This window comes from Canis lupus, chromosome 32 (assembly GCF_048164855.1).
Source record: "Canis lupus baileyi chromosome 32, mCanLup2.hap1, whole genome shotgun sequence".
Classification (NCBI taxonomy): Eukaryota; Metazoa; Chordata; class Mammalia; order Carnivora; family Canidae; genus Canis; species Canis lupus.
In genome coordinates, this window is record NC_132869.1 from 19,472,858 (window position 1) to 19,485,540 (window position 12,683).

Below are 12,683 nucleotides of genomic sequence, written 5' to 3' on the forward strand. Positions count from 1 at the left end.
GAGATAGCCAAACAAAACCATCCTGAAGCGGTCAGTGAGGTCACTAACCTTATGGTCAATGAGCAAAGGTGATATTTCTAAACAAGGCTTATTGAGAGAAACTGCACACCACCAGGAGACTGAGACCTGCTCTTTGCTGGAAGGGCAATTTGCCAAAAAAAAAATATATTAATTTCTGTGCCATCGTAATCTTTGAGTTGTTCTTTTATTTTGTTGTTTGTTCTGGTGTTTGCATTTGTTTCCAGAAGATGATAGATAGATAGATAGATAGATAGATAGATAAATTTGTAGAGGGAAAGAAAAGATAGTGCCCCAGAAACCAACAGCAGAGCATGTTTTTGTAGTAAATGTAGCAAGTTCTTGCTCCATTTTACTGAATTTAGAGTTGACAAAAGGGTAACAATGGAATAATGAAAGTTATGAGATGAAGAACAGCAAATTAATCACCAGATGTCAATGTTGAACATTCATGGCAAGTGACTTCATCATTTCACCTAGGGTTTCCTTAATCCCACAGTTCTCCACATGGTTAAGTGACAGGTGGTAAAAAGCATAGGGATAGTGGTAAAAGTCCAAGTTTGGAGAAGGTACATACAACCACAGAGATAAAGGAGACTGGAGGGTGGAAAGTTAGTTGGAGTCATATAGTAGGGATGGAGAAAGGAAGAGTAAGAGGAAAGCAAAGAGAAGAGCTGAACATAAAAATGAGAGGGAAAATATGAGGGAGATGAAGGGGATTTTATCACCACCACCATCTTCCAAAACCAGGCACAATGATTTGTACAAATTGACTACTTTTTCCCAAAAGTCCAAGAGGAATGTAAATGTTTCTACAGACTCTTTAGTTCAAGTCTCAATATGACATTGCATTCACCTCTGAAAACTGCTTCTGACAAATGACATCCTGTCTTTGGTTATGGTTGAGTCTCTACCTTTTGTGGAATGTTTGTCTGTCTGACATCCACCTACATGGCTTTCTTCTTTCCTATGTAATAAAGTCAGTTCTCTGTGGCTGTTCCTGTTTTCAAGGCTAGCTCACCTAATTTCTGGTAAAATCAATATTGGACTGATATCCACAGGAGATCTCATCTGAGTGGGCTTACCCCTAAATATATAACTCTGAAGTCCAGAACTCACCCGGAGGCATCCTCTTCACCAACCATCCCCTGAAGGAAACATTTCAAACCCTGGCTATAAAAGCACTATCCTCCCCTTCTTACTGGTTCCTTAACAAAGAGCAAAAATATCAAAGCCCAAAATGCTATTTGGAGGGTGAGGGGACTTAAAGCTTGAAAAGCTGGATGATTTGCTTAAACATCCCTATCTCAATGCAGGCATAGTAAAACTGCTGATAGGAAAACAACATATGGTATTGGGAGGGCAAAGGTTAATCTGGCTCACCTCTCAGTCTGCTTATAATTTAAAGATTAACTCTAAATCAAAACTTAGATATGCTAATTTATACATTAATTGCCTTTAGTTTATATCATATACATTCAGATGATAATCATTTTTAAATTTCACATTTATATTGAGCATACCAGGGATAGAATTCCATAGTTCTGCACCAAATATTACTAACTCCAAACACCAGAATCTTGACTCCTGTCCAGTGTCTTCATGTAACTACCCTCCCCAAAAACAGAATAACCTTTTCCCAAAGTGTCCAGAAGAGTAATTTCTGTGGTAGGAAAGTTTGGATATTTTTCTGAGTGTCCACTTTGCTCTTGTCCCATGAGACTTTGTTAGAACCAGAAACTCCTCTGTTGGCCTCTAAATCTAAATCTTTATCATCTCTCTGTACTTCCAGTAGGTATGGTCTTTCTGAACTGTGTCTTTTTTTTAATATTTTATTTATTTATTCATGAGAGACACAGAGAAAGAGAGAGAGAGAGAGGCAGAGACACAGGCAGAGGGAGAAGCTGGCTCCAAGCAGTGAGCCCAACATGGGACTCGATCCCAGGTCTCCAGGATCACGCCCTGGGCTGAAGTTGGCACTAAATTGCTGCACCCGGGCTGCCCGGAACTGTGTCTTTATAGACCAACTCTGGCATATTTTCCATCCCTTCACTAAGCTTTGCAAAATTCTGGCTTTGGTTCTATATCTCTACAATTTTCTGCTTTTAACCTAACTATGCTAGGTCAAGAATGACCAGGACAGTGGGTGAGGGGATAGAAACCCCTCTTGGCAATAAGTCACATCCTATAAGAAAAGGAAGCTGAAAACAAATCTTCCATAAACAACTCCCCTGGAGAACTGCTCAAAGGTTCAATGACTTAATACCCAATATTTCATAGGCATTGCAGGACCCTTCCAGCTGTGAGAGTATTGAAAGAAAAGTACCTGCCAGAAGATTGAGGATTTACTAGGATAAGCTCACTGCTACATAATCGTTATTACTGAATTTGTGTGATTCCAAAAAGGAGTAAAGTGCTACACAAGGATGTATAAAATATAGCGAGCCAGCATATACTTTAAGTGTAGTTCAAAGAGCTTCCAGTTCAAGATAGGAAACTAAATGTGTCCTACCTCCTTTCCTACCAGGTCTCACTGAAATAACAGAAATATGTTTTTTTTTAAAAGAATAAAAACATAACAATGCTAGAAAACAAGAGTGGAGGCTAGCAGAGGTTCATAAATTTTTTAAATTCCCAGTGAAGCCCCAGAAAATTCCAAATTCAGTCAGTACAAAGGTTGAAAATGTGTTATAGAGTGACAATCCTAGTTTATGTCTATTGTCTTGGCAAAATAACTTTTCACTCTCAAAAGTGTCCTGGCTTAGAAGATAAATTATCTGTGCACTCTAGTTTTGGAGCACCACCAGAATAATTAAAGAAAAATTGAGTTAGGTGAGCCCCCCCTATACCTCTACTCTTACTTACTAAAGAGATTAGGCAACATGCCTGGGGAAGAAACCAAGAGTGAGTATTCCGATTTAAGAGTGAAGAAGCTTTTAATCTCTACATTGGCTACAGGAAAGTCGGGTCCTAATAAACCCTGCCTTTCAGAGGCAGCTGTGGGATTTGCCAAACTACAGACTATAGACTGAATGTTTGTGGTCTCCCAAAATTTCTATGTTGGAATATTCCCAATATGATGGTATTTGAGGGCCTTAGGGAGGTGATTAGGTTATGAAGGTAGAGCCCTTATGAGTGGGATTAGTGCCCTTATAAAAGAGGCCCCAGAGAGTCCTTTGGCCCTTGCATCATGAAAGGACACATCAAGAAGACAGCCATCTATGAACCAGGAAGCCGCTCTCACCAGACACCAAACCCACTGACTCCTTGATCTTGGATTTCCCAATCTCCAAGATTGTTTGAGTGGTTGTTTGTAAGCCACGCAGTCTACAATATTCTGCTTTAGTAGCCAGGACAAACTAAGACAAACAGAAAAACCTCCCTGTGAGCTGGCTACATCACCAGCCCTCCAATTTAAAGGAGAGGGCTGGCCAGAGGAAAGATCTTTACAACTGCTCTCTTGTAAACACAAACCAGCAACCTGAAGTCACCAGACATCTGAGAAAAATCAATAGCACAAAAGAGAAGGTTGCAAGAGAAAGAAATAATGCTGAAAATGGATGGAGAAAAGAACTGTTATGCTAATTAGTACCTTGAAGATATTCAAGAAGACAATGGCATCCATGAAGCAAGAACAAGCTGATAGGAACAAAGATAACAAGAAAGAGGTCCTAGAATTAAAACCATTCAACTGATAGGATAGACAGAATGAAAAATAAGATTGAAGAAAGCTCTTAAAATATATAGCAAAATGACAAAGAGGAAGAAGATATTAAAAAGAACACTTAGGAGAAGGGAACATAAACAAGGATAAGTAGAAATAATCAAATAAACAGAAGAAAACTTCCCTGCACCAGAGTAAGACATAACTCTTCAAAGTGAAAAAGCCACCAAGTGCCAATCAGAATGAATAAATATAGACCACAGATCTCTATAAAATTTTGAGCTCCAAAGACAAAGACAAAATATTTTAAAATTCCAGAAGAGAAATAAATGCTTAGCCCTAGAGATCCAAGAATTAGACTAACATGAAATTTCTCATCAGCAACAAGGATGATAGAAGACATTGAAGTGATGCCTTCTAGTTTTAAGGAAAAAGATATTTGAGCTCAGAATTCTGTACCCAGCCAAATAATCAATCAAGTGTAAAGGGGCAATAAGAACACTTTCAGACATGTAAGAGTATTTACATACAAAATCATCACCAAAACAATGACTCAAGAATGTACAACAGGGAAGTAGTTTAAATATTAAAAATAAAGTGGAGTTAAAGAAGATATAGAAGGACGATGATCAACTATAGTCAACAACAAAAATAAAACTACGTGACATGATTACCCATATACCTGTTCTAGGGGGACCACAAATTCTACAGAAAAAGGAAAAGTTTGTCTATTTCCATTTATTTCATAGCCTGTATGGCAAAAATAAACCAATTTCTCAGTAAAAGCACAATTATGTATTTGTTTCTTGGCTCAAACAATAATTTCTCTAAGAAAGACTCATAAAGAAGTCATTGTTTGATACAAAGAGCATAAAATGAGATTTTAAGACTGTGTTTTGTAACAATTCTAGAGATATCATTCCAAACACAATTCAGAGGGCCCAAAGTAGGGTCTCACATTCAGTCTCTACTGATATGATTAAATTCAGGAATATATTTTAGGGTATTTAGATGAATAAACAGACTGCATATCCTTCCAGAAATCACCCTAATTATTTTTCTCAACTGCACTTGTGTTAAATGCTAAAAGATTGAGTGTCAGATTGAAATTCCTGAAAAATACCTGAAGAACTGCTATGCTGTATTGCTGAGTTCGGATTTTTTTTTTAAAGATTTATTTATTTATGATAGACAGAGAGAGAGAGAGGCAGAGGGAGGGAGAAGCAGTCTCCATACTGGGAGCCCGACGTGGGACTCGATCCTGGGGCTCCAGGATCACGCCCTGGGCCAAAGGCAGGTGCCAAACCGCTGAGCCACCCAGGGATCCCCCTGAGTTCGGATTTTTAGGACAGAAAATCAAGCTGGTAAATAGTGTTAACATTCTTTTGTGACAGCTGAGGAGCCTATCAAGGATATTTGCCTAAACAGGAAGCTATCCATAACTTCAGCTAGCAAGAAGAGACATTAGCAGAGGCAGAATTATCTTAGACACTTGCTTTGGACCTGGTCCAGAATATAGAAAAATAGGTATAATAAAAAATAGGTAACTAAACCCACAAAGTCCCACTTCATATGGGGTAATGGGAGTAGACTTCACTTTCCAAAGGCCAGTATAATTTGATGGCTGCCTTGATCAAATAAAAGATCAATGAAGCAGTCATAGAATGCTTATCTTTGAGCCATGTGCTTCCTGTTACCTTATCTGAGATAACTAAATAAGCATACCTCATTAATTTTATGAAGTGGTCATTTATAAATCAGTTAAATGTTAGGACCCGTTTACCAAAAAGTGTAACCTTACGTTCAGGATAAATGACCTGTAATCTACCCTGTCCCTCCCTGCAATAATTATCTCATCAGATAGATGACAGGTTTCAGATAACAAAACCAAATCTACTTATGTACATACATATAACTGTCTTTCCATATGGAAGGAAGAGATGCATCAAGAACATCCAAGTGTTGGGCACCAGGGTGGTTCAGTTGGTTAGGTGTCTGCTTTCAGCTCAGGTCAAGATCCCAGGGTCCCGGGATCCAGCCCAGCGTTGGGCTCCCTGCTTAGTAAAGAACCTGCTTCTCCCTTTCCCTCTATCCCTCTCCTTGCTCATGCTCTTTCTTTCTCTCTCTCTCTCTCTCTCTCTCTCTCTCAATAAATAGAATCTTTATAAAAACTTTTTAAAAATCCAATGTTATCTAATCACTAAAACACAAGTTTGAAAGATGGGAGGGACATAACACAACCCTGCTGGAAATTTTTAACCTCAGTTGAGATGTTGTTCTTTGTTACCAAGACTTTTGGGACCCATAAAAATGAGTTTGATGACAGAGTACTCATACAAGAGGAGGAGGTCTGAATCTTTAAGCCAGAGGCCTGACATCTTCCTTCTACCAACTATGTGTGTGAGTACGTTTTAACTCATGACCTCTCGTCATCTGTGGTTCCTCAGAAAAATAATGCCATTTTGTGTTGCTGTTATTAAATAAGAAAATGTATGGAAAGAACTTTGCAAACTGAAAAATAACCCAAAAAAAACTATTTTCCTAAAAAAATAGCAAATAGGTGAGAAAAAGAACTCATTCAAGCTTAGTCTTATTGTTGCTTATATTATTATTTCGCAAAAGGATCTGAAGTAATTTTATGAATGTTCTTAGTGGAAACTGACAAATACCAATTGATCCTTCCCCAGGCTGTTGGGTTTTTTTTTCATATTTTATTTATTTATTCATGAGATACACAGAGCAAGAGGCAGAGACATAGGGAGAAGCAGGCTCCCTGCAGGAGCCTAATGTGGGACTCAATCCCAAGACCCCAGGATCACGCTCAGACTCTCAACTGCTGAGCCACCCAGGTGCCCCTTTCCCCAGATTGTTGAAGGCAACATCCAACCCCTAATCTGAGCTCTTCTTCCTCATACTACAATAAATTAGACAATATTAAGCTTCTACTTCCAGCAGGCATTTATGTCATTTTTTTCTCTTAGTTTGTCTATGAACAACTCCTAAGAACTTAATATTTAAGACTAGTTAGTGAATGCAGTAGCTCTGTTAAAAGACCAAGAGTAAGGAGGAAGTTTTAGGAGGATTCCATTTGACCCATAAGTGATCGCAGCAACCATGAATTCTTAATTAAAGAACACAGCTGTCCTTCAATTAACGCCAGAGCATTTTGTCCTTCACCAAAAGTGGTTTGGGAGACAATCTTCAGGCAATTGGCTTTAGATCCCCAAAATCATGAAATGATGAAGCACCACAAAAAATTTGGGGGTTCTGTATAAAACCCTGATGACAGGAACTGGTACTTCCTCAACAAGGTTGGTCCCAATCCAAAAGTTGAAGAATGTCTCCAAACATGGAGTGTCATTTGGGGTTTAGAGTTGTTGTTGGTTTTCTGAATTGGGTCAGAAGGCTCAGAAAAATACATCCTCAAGCCAAATCAATAACTTAAGCTTTTTCCTTTCTGAATTTTCTTTCATTCTTCACAATCTGGTCTGTGTGGTTCGGAGCCAAAGTAATTCATTAAAGACATGAGGAAAGAACAATGAGTGGGGAGAGCTTTAAAGAAAAGAGTTCCCCGCCCTCCAAGATTTCCTGATTTGACTCCAAAAACACATTCTGATACAATTGAAAAATATGTGTCCTAAACCGGGGTTTCCTATTGAAACCCAGTGGTGACCTGCAGCTGCTGGGACTTATTGACATTTGAACAACAAACTAAAGAGAATCGAGGCAAAAAAGAAAAATCTTCCCACAAATTTTTTTTTATTCTTGTCCTCACAAAAGACCTTGGAAACAGAGTTAGGGTATTCAAACAAATACTAAAAGGCCTTGGGTTTGTTTTCTTCTTGGCTGAGCCAATTTGCTCATCAGGTCCAGATATTTGGAAAATTTGATTTATTGGAAACTCTATTCCTCCCATGGCTTACTATAGCTCCACAAAGAAATATAAAAATGTTTAACCAATTCATTCTTCTTCCACCATACATGAATTATATTATGTAAATTACAAGTAAAAATCAATAAAATCTTCATATAAGTCCATGGCATACTGCTTTCTGTAAGTTTAGATTCCATAACTAGAGATTTAAGAATTACTACAATATAATGATAACAACAGCAACTAACATGTACTGAGCACTAGTTAAAAACTAGATACTATATGAACTGTTTCACATACATTTCATTATTCCTCAAAACAATCCTATTAGGTACATGTTATTATTAGTTCCATTTTACAAATGAGGAGAATAAAGGCCTTGCAAGACTATGCAGTACAATCAGATTTCAAATATTGAGTTGCCTTTCTTGTAAAAACAGCTTGGAAGAGATTCTGGGTATAAAAAGATGGCAGATGGTACTGTGCAGAGTTGGCTGGGAAACTGCAAATTGCTGTGTGCCTGTATCAAGAGGTCAAGGAGAAGAAGGACACCATGCTCCAGGGTATAGTTCAAACACATACTCCCTCCCAATTTACCCTACAGTCCTGTGGCCTCTCACATCCAACTGCTTCTAGGATTCTCTTTCCTTCCTAGAAAACTTGTCTACTCTCTTCTTAGAGGCTTTGAGCAGTCCTTGCTAAGAATATTCTCCCAAATCCCTATCCCAAACTTACTGCTTTCTTTGTACCCTTTCTCATATGGGCCCAGTGCTAGACTGTTGGTTTTTATTTCCATTATTTTACAGTTTGACTATGTATAGCAAAAAATGCATTTTATGGACTGCCAGGATCAGGATGTTTTCAGTAAAGATGAAAAATGGCTGTATCTTCCTACAGCATCCCCCTTCTAAAAGAAAAATAAAATCAGGATCTACCCCCAAGAATCACAAGAGCTTAGAAGAAGCTGGAGGACATTTAATTTTCCACTATGAGATACATTCTGACTATCCAAGGGAAAGCAAGCCACCTGTCACCAAGTGAAAGGAAAGAACTCCAGGTAAAAAAGAAAGACACATGACAAGGAAATCTAAAGATGTTTCTTATCTGTTTGATATCTCAGGGGTTGCACAGGAAGCTGTGTTTTTCAAAGCTTACATTTGTTATTTTGAGATGAATGGGGCTCATAAATTGAATTTCTTTAGTATGTATTGGTCCCGTGCCTCATACCCCTGAATTCATGTGGCAATTAAAATCTGCTGGAGCCAAGACAGTGATTTATTCCAGAAATATTTATTGAGCTCCTCTGAGCAAGGCTCTATTATAGACAGTGAAGGAAAACCAAACAAGACTGCAATAGCCTTCAAAGGGTGAACACTCTTACAAATACCCACACAGCAAGGAAGCAGAGGAGAGGCCCAGGGAGCCATGGAAATCAGAGAAAAAGAAAGTCAGGTCCAGATAGGTGAGGAAAAGGCATCACCACCTGTCTCAAGCAGCTCTGAAGGGAATCTATGCAGCTAGATACACACTGGGGAGTATGGTAGGTTGTTTTGCCAAGCACCTTATCCAAGTCATTTACTGAAAAGAAAAAGAATTTGGTAGAGGTGGTTTCCCACCTAAGATAAAATATCGACTTTTCAAGAGGACATCTCTAGTTTCTCCTCCACTGTCCCCTCTAGCGAAATCATGGACCACGTGTGAAAAGACCAAAAGAAAAATTATGAACATCACTATTTACCTATTAGTGAAGCATTTGGAAAACATATATTGTAAAAGAAATACAATGGAGCCAGAACTTTGGGCAAAAAAGAAATCTGCCCATTTCCCACATTCCCTTCCCACCCCACCTGTTCACACTCTGGTCCAAGTCACCCCTCCTCTCTCCTCCAGCTACTGCAATAGGCTCCCATGGACAATCCTTGCTTCTATCTCAGCCCTATAATCTATTTTCAATAGAGGACAAGAGTGATACTTTTATAATTGTATTAGTTTCCTATTGCTGCTCTAGCAAATCACCACAAACTCAGTTGCTTAAAACAAAACAAATGTGTCATCTTATTATTCTGGAAGTCAGAAGTCTGAAAACAGAGCTCACAGGGCTAAAATCAAGATGTTTCATCAGGACTGAGTTCCTTCTAAAAGCTCTATGAGAGAATCCATTCTGTGCCTTTTCCAGCTTCTAGAAGCTGCCCACATTCCTTGGTTCATGGCCACATCATTCTGACTCCATTTCTATTGTCACATCACTTTCTCTGACTGTCCTGCTTCCTTCTTATCAGAACCCTTGGGATTACAGTGGGCCCACCTATATAATCCAGGACACTCATCCTATCCCAGCATCCTTAACCATATCTCCAAACTTTCTTTTACCATGCTTACATGGCAACCCCATATTCACAGGTTCCAAGGATTGACATGAATATCTTTGGGGGAAGGGATCATTAATATGCCTACAACAAGAATCATCTCTTTCCTCTGCTCAAAACTTCCAATGGTGCTCCCTCTCAAGAGAAAAGCAAGTTCTTACAAAGGTGTTCAGGGCCATGCTTCATCTTCACACACCTACCCCATTACAAACACCAGAAGCCCATTTATGGTGAAGCTAATGAAGCTTAAGCTTCAGCTCATCTCACTTGTACTTTCATTCCAAGACCCCAGGAGTAGCGCTAGAAACATGTTTGCCCAGGAAATCCTACTGATTCCAACAACATGGACAGGCCTTGACAGCACTGTGCTAAGTGAAATAACTCAGACTGAGAAAGACAAATACCATCTGATCTCACTTATATAGAACCTAAACAAACAAACTTACAGAAAAAGAAATCAGACTATTTGTGGTTATGGGACAGGGTAAAGAGAGGAAGGCAAACTTCCTGTTATAAGATAAGTAAGTACTAGAGATATAATGTGCAACATGACGACTGTAGCTAACACTGCTATATGATACACAGAAAAGGTATGGAACTTAAGAGTTCCCAAAGAAAGAAAATTTTTCTCCCTTTATTCTTTTTTCTTTCTTTTTATTGTACCACACAAGAAGATAGATGTTAGCTGAATCCATTGTAATAATCATTTCACAATATAAGTAAATCAAACCATCATGCTGCATGCCTTAAACTTAAACAGTGATAAATCTCAATTACTTCCCAATAAAACTGGAAAAATAAAAATAATTTCCATTAAAAAACATGTGTTTGTATTTTTTCTGATTTGATTTACAAAAATAAAATATTTTAGTCATGAAGCTAAGATCACTGTCTCTTCCACTCTAATTTCTTGGGGGAAATTGACTTTGTCTCATGTCAGACGGCACTGGGATCCAGAAAAGAGGCTGTCAAGTTGGAAATTCATTGAGTTTGTGTTTATTCATGTGATATTTGTGTATATTTATGTGATTCACGTCATTTCTGTATAGAGTTAAGTCATTGGTCATCCCCCCAGGGTAGGAATGGCTCTCAGAAATGCTACCTCCATGGGGACTCATCCAGTGTTATAACATGAAGGTACACGCCCCAAGGTCATACAGCAACATGACCATGTGCTATAGCACCTAGCTCCAGAATTATGTGGATCTTGGAGGACATGGGTTTGCAATACAGAGCCAGAAGTTAGCTTGTGCAGAATTCCCCCAGTCATCACACGTAAAATTGTATGTGAAAGATTGCATTTTTTATCAAGTCCTAGTTAAAACAGAATTTATCTTCTATTAGTATAAGAATTACCAAGTATTCAGTATTTCCTGTACCATATATAACAAGCATACTATAATTTTTCATGGGATTGCATAAATGATATTTATTAGAATTCTGTACTTATAGAGCGCAACCCATTTGTAGCAGTACTACACACAACAAATACATTTGTAACAGCTCAGATATGAAGGAAACTTGGAGGTTTTCCCAAAGTTGACCATTACAAATTTTTACATGACATTCTGAAGTCACGAAGCTGAAAAAAGTATTCTAAACTATCATAACTTTAACTATGCTCCGCATCACTGGCCATCAGGGAAATACAAATCAAAACCACAATGAGATACCACCTCACACCAGTGAGAATGGGGAAAATTAACAAGGCAGGAAACAACAAATGTTGGAGAGGATACGGAGAAAAGGGAACCCTCTTACACTGTTGGTGGGAATGTGAACTGGTGCAGCCACTCTGGAAAACTGTGTGGAGGTTCCTCAGAGTTAAAAATAGACCTGCCCTACGACCCAGCAATTGCACTGTTGGGGATTTACCCCAAAGATACGGATGCAATGAAAGGCCGGGACACTCGCACCCCGATGTTTCTAGCAGCAATGTCCACAATAGCCAAACTGTGGAAGGAGCCTCAGTGTCCATCGAAAGATGAATGGATAAAGAAGATGTGGTTTATGTATACAATGGGATATTCCTCAGCCATTAGAAACGACAAATACCCACCATTTGCTTCCACGTGGATGGAACTGGAGGGTATTATGCTGAGTGAAGTAAGTCAATCAGAGAAGGACAAACATTATATGGTCTCTTTCATTTGGGGAATATAAAATATAGTGAAAGGGAATAAAGGGGAAAGGAGAGAAAATGAGTGGGAAATATCAGAGAGGGAGACAGAACATGAGAGACTCCTAACTCTGGGAAACGAACAAGGGATGGTGGAAAGAGAGGTGGGTGGGGGGAAGGGGTGACTGGGTGACGGGCACTGAGGGGGGCACTTGATGGGATGAGCACTGGGTATTATGCTATGTGTTGGCAAATTGAACTCCAATTAAAAAAAAAAGTTTAAAAATAAAAAATAAATTAAAAAAAAACTTTATGCTAGAGGAAAAATTGAAAACTCTTTCTAGTATTTCTATAGAAAATTACGTAACAGAATAATCTATGCTAGAGGAAAAATTTAAAAATCTTTCTAGTATTTCTATAGAAAATTATGTAACAGAATAATGGTCATATAAGAGGCAATCAAAAATAGGGGGACAAAAATATAGGACTAAAACTACCATGAAGTTATGACAGGCAATGAATTAATGAAAATATTAGGTTATTTTTCTGGATTTTGTGATGTGTCTGGTATTTTCAGATTTTCAAAACTGTAGTTTATAGTGATTTATTTTCTTACTCTAAATATTTCCTATTATACTTAAT

At 38.4% G+C, this 12,683-nt stretch overlaps 1 protein-coding gene across 4 annotated transcripts in view; it reads right to left on the minus strand.

Annotated features, from left to right (window-relative positions):
* Positions 1 to 12,683, minus strand: part of ATP8B4 (ATPase phospholipid transporting 8B4 (putative)) — a 236,410-nt gene that overhangs the window by 188,104 nt on the left and 35,623 nt on the right. Inside the window, exon 1 of one of the 4 annotated variants that reach the window (XM_072808448.1) lies at positions 9,652 to 9,741. The exons of the other annotated variants lie outside the window; for them this stretch is intronic. The gene's annotated coding sequence lies outside the window, so the exon portion shown is untranslated. Of the gene's footprint in view, positions 1 to 9,651; positions 9,742 to 12,683 lie in introns of those variants that run through there. 4 annotated transcript variants of the gene reach the window in all.